The sequence below is a fragment of the Acyrthosiphon pisum genome, chromosome A3 (assembly GCF_005508785.2).
Source record: "Acyrthosiphon pisum isolate AL4f chromosome A3, pea_aphid_22Mar2018_4r6ur, whole genome shotgun sequence".
NCBI classification, from domain to species: domain Eukaryota; kingdom Metazoa; phylum Arthropoda; class Insecta; order Hemiptera; family Aphididae; genus Acyrthosiphon; species Acyrthosiphon pisum.
The window spans coordinates 20,629,794-20,634,723 of NC_042496.1; the positions used below are offsets into that span (position 1 = coordinate 20,629,794).

At 26.4% G+C, this 4,930-nt stretch overlaps 1 non-coding gene across 1 annotated transcript; it reads left to right on the forward strand.

The window, feature by feature from the left end:
* Positions 1–516: 516 nt before the first annotated feature.
* Positions 517–577, forward strand: Mir3023 (microRNA mir-3023). Its single transcript, NR_040187.1, has one exon. It is a non-coding gene; the product is annotated as a microRNA mir-3023 (primary transcript).
* The last annotated feature ends 4,353 nt before the right edge of the window (positions 578–4,930 follow it).

The following is a 4,930-nucleotide window of genomic DNA, read 5'->3' on the forward strand; positions in this document are numbered from 1 at the left end:
GATTTATTATAATATTTGATAATTATTTGTTTAAGAAATTTGTCAACTTTTTCACATTCAATGATTGCCCCTCTCGTACAATATCAATTAGAAAAGTCCGTACAAAACAGTATAATATTTTAATTTTATATTTATTTTTTTGAAAACCATAGTTAATTTTAATAATGATTTTGTATAATGTACTAATGCATTAGTTATATGTTTGATAGACTTATGTTCTAATTAATACTCGTCGCTCCTTCCTGAGTTAATTGTTTATAATACTACAAAATTACACTGGTTATAGGAAAACAACTACAAGTGTTGATAACTGTAGATTCCTGAAATATCAAAATGACTTGATTTTGTAAACTTGAAGATCCATCTCAATACATCATTAACTCATTAATCTTTACTGATGGTCATATTATGGTTCTTGTATATATTTATTTCATTGGCCATAATATACACTCTCTAAATATTAATGATCTCTACTGACTTCAAACAAGATCTTGTATTCTAATAAATACCATATTCGGCATTTCTGTTTTCAAGCCTTATTAAAATTTTAAAATAAGCTTGATTTCAGAAATGTCGAATGTTGAGTGTTGAATTCTGCAACTTTTCAAAATAACAAATTTATTTGATTTTGTAAACATGAAGATCCATCTGCATACATCATTAACTCATTAACCTTTGCAGAGTAGTAATTTTGATGTACTAATGTATTAGCTATATGTTCGATAGACTTATGGTCAAACGACAAATATTAATGTCATCTACCTACTCATAATTTTTAATTATTGTTTTATACATTTATTTTTGTTTATCATACAATCATCTACGATTATATTTAAACTAATTATGTGTTTAAATTTTGCAATCCTTCTTCTTGCGATGTGTCCATTTGAATGTGTTAAGCTACAAAAATTGTATGCGGAAATTTGTCAACAACAACAATTGCATTGTCGTGTTATTTCCACCTGAAACTTTACAGGTAGGTAAGTATCTATATCTATATCTATAATAATAATTATAATTATAAAAAGGCATTTAAAATTTGTTTGTGTAGTCAGTACTTTAAAAAGCTGTATTTTCATATCTAAACTAATTAATTTGTGTTAAAATTTTACAGGCCCATTGTGTAGAGGTGCATCGTTCATCGTTGAATATTATGCAAATATATACGTACAAAATTCACTTTTACATCCCAGTTTGATGTCATTCAAAACATTCTGGGTGAATCAACTTGATTTATTATAATAATTTGATAATTATTTGTTTAAGAAATTTCTCAACTTTTTCACATTCAATGATTGCCCCTCTCGTACAATATCAATTAGAAAAGTCCCTACAAAACAGTATAATATTTTAATTTTATATTTATTTTTTTGAAAACCATAGTTAATTTTAATAATGATTTGGTATAATGTACTAATGCATTCGTTATATGTTTGATAGACTTATGTTCTAATTAATACTCGTCGCTCCTTCCTGAGTTAATTGTTTATAATACTACAAAATTACTCTGGCTTTAGGAAAACAACTACAAGTGTTGATAACTGTAGATTCCTGAAATATCAAAATGACTTGATTTTGTAAGCTTGAAGATCCATCTCAATACATCATTAACTCATTAATCTTTACTGATAGTCATATTATGGTCATTGTATATATTTATTTCATTGGCCATAATATACACTCTCTAAATATTAATGATCTCTACTGACTTCAAACAAGATCTTGTATTCTAATATTGCCATATTCGGCATTTCTGTTTTCAATCTTTATTAAAATTTTAAAATTAGCTTGAATTCAGAAATGTTGAATGTTGAGTGTTGAATTCTGCAAATTTTCAAAATAACAAATTTATTTGATTTTGTAAACATGGACATCCAGCTGAATACGTCTTTAACTCATTAACCTTTGCAGAGTAGTAATTTTTGGTCTGTGATAATATTTAATTCTCCGCCCGAAATTTACTCTCTTCAAATATTAATAATCTCTACTCACTCAAGCAGCTCACATTTAGCTCTGTTGGTTTGAAAATTAGAGTGAATTGAACTATTAACAAATTATTCTTATACTAACTTTGTTAATTTGTCAATTCACTTTAATTTTTGATTATTGCATAACAGTTTTTACATTATGGTAATTTATAATAATATCTTATGTATTTAATTAACTTCTTTCATTAGTATTAGTTTAATTTTATATATTTTATTACTTTTTTTTTAAACTAGAGTTAATTTTGATTAATATTTTGTGTAATGTACTAATGTATTAGCTATATGTTTGATAGACTTATGGTCAAATGACAAATATTAATGTTATCTACCTACTCATCATTTTTAATTTTTGTTTTATATAATTTTTTTAATTTTCTTTGCAAATATAATTAATTATTATAAAGAAGAATTACTCGTGTTTAAATTCATCCATGTTTCATGAAGTTTCTCTATTGGGTATCGATTTATAAAAATGATACAATAGCGGAATTGTCATAGAAATATGCATTGAAATATTTCAACTCAAGTCGGCGAACGGAGTCAATTTAAGCATTAAAATTTGGATCATAGTATCTGGTTGGCAACTTTTAGAATAATTAATTATCAAAATAATTAATTTGGAAATCAAGCAGCTTTGTATTTTCATATTTATACTAATTATTTGTTAATATTTTACAGGAAATTACAGGTATAGAGTTGCATCTTCAGATCAAATGCTGTGTATTTTTATTAAAATAATCGAGTACATCAGGATTCAGGAAAGATTTACTTTTGATAAAAATGTGAAATTCTTTTTCCTAACTATATTATATAAACATTAAGGTTAGTTGCCTATTGTACACTTTTGATCACGGAGTATAGACACATCGGCTTACTCCTTTAATTTTTTCATGTTTATTCATACTTATTTTGCTTTTATTTTTCTAGAACTCATGAAGATTAGATAGGAGCATAATGTGTAACGCCGATTGAATCAAAATAATCTATTACATCAGGATTCAGGAAAGATTTATTTTAGTTTATCCTTATACAAATAAATTCTAACTAATTATGTGTTTATATTTTATAGTCTTTTAGTGATGCATATTTTTGAATAATATGTATAGCTACAAAAATTTTACGGAAATTTGTCAACATCAAATTGCATCGTTGTTTTGGTTCTTTCTGAAACTTTATAGGTAAGCCATGTTGATTTACTGTGCATTCGGTGCTTTACAAAGCTGTATTTTCATATATAAACTATTCACGTTTTAATATTATGTTTCAGGCTATCGTATTTAGTGGTGCATCGTTGAATATTATGTAAATATACACATACATAACGGACATTAACTTGACACTTTCATCAAATTTTACACCCCAACGTGATCCCACAGTCATCCAAAACCTTCTTGGGGTGAGTCTTCTTGATTTATTATAATATTCGTTAACTATATTTTAGTAAGAAAATGTTCAAATTTTACGCTTTTAGTGATTTTCCCTTTCATACAATATTGTTTATATTAATGGTATATTTATTTTAAAACTAAAGTCAATGTACGCGGGGTTTTTTTTAATAATTATGGATCGATAATATAGAATTTCGAAAAACAATGAAAACGTATTTTTTTAAGGACACATTTCTTAAAATATTCACAAAAATTTTCCGAAAATGATTTTTCTGTTGTTTTCTGTTATCGTATTATTTTTCTTTCCTTCGCTGTTCTTGATCGAAATTAAATGTCTCATCGTATTATGGGCCGTTTGGCACTTGAAACATTTCTTATCAAAACATTTTTTGTTGTTATTTGGACGTACACATAATATAATACACATAATGCATTTACTCAAAATTTTCTGTCGGGTACTGGTAATGCTAATTGTTAGGAATGACGAATGAAGGACAAATATTTTAAATAGTATGTGGTAGATTCCAATAATTGTAGAATTTTGTCATATCGGTAGCAGAGAATGAATACGTTTTCTTCTAGGTATAAACTTTATTAATGTTCTTATTTCCTTTCCGAGCTTTGCTTAATATTCATTTGTGATACAGTTTCAACAGCTACTAAATTTAAATCGATTTTTCCAAAAATTGTTTTAGTACCTACTTTAATTGGTGGTATCTCGTTTTCCGGAGCTTCTCATACTTCTATGGTGCTAATTTCTAATTTACTCGTTTAATTAAATCAACTAGAGTAGATCCCCAGCCTCAGGGATTGTCATCTAAGGACACCAATGCGTTCATATAACAATTTAATTTATCAATTAATTTTTGTAATTGTTTGAATTCTTCGGTTCTCACTGATAGTTTGTATAAGCCTCGAGTATGTGACTATGAATAAGCACCTTTTTATTGTTATACTTGACATTCAATCATTAACACATTTTTATTGGTTTAATATTTAATAATAGATTTTTTTAATGTTTGTCTAAATGTATAATATGGGTTATCCGAGTATATTAGATTAAACTTATGCATATCGTATAGAAAATAAATACTTAAATTGAAATCTAGAGAACTGAGAAAGTAGGTATAATATTTATGATAGGTAGTTTAATATTTAAGTCACCTTTTATTACCGCGTATTTACTTTTATTGACTCTGGTTCTATGTAGAAAAGTTTGTTCGAATTCATCTAAAAAGATATTAATATCAATTCGGGGAGATCTGTAAATTCCATAAACTGTGAAGTTTGATTTTCCCTTTTTACAATTTTTTTCTAGACTTAACATAAAATTAGTGTTTAAATCAGTTACTTGTATATTTATGATTGAATTATTCATAAAAGCAATTATTCCATCCTTTTGGTTTATGTAGTTTGTAGTCTTGAACATAATATAGTTTGGAATTTGAAATTGATTGTCATTTAGATTATGTAAGCATAGCCAAGCTTCGGTTAAAATAATTGTATCAAAAATAAATTGTTTGATTAGATAATATTATGCAAAATAAATCAACG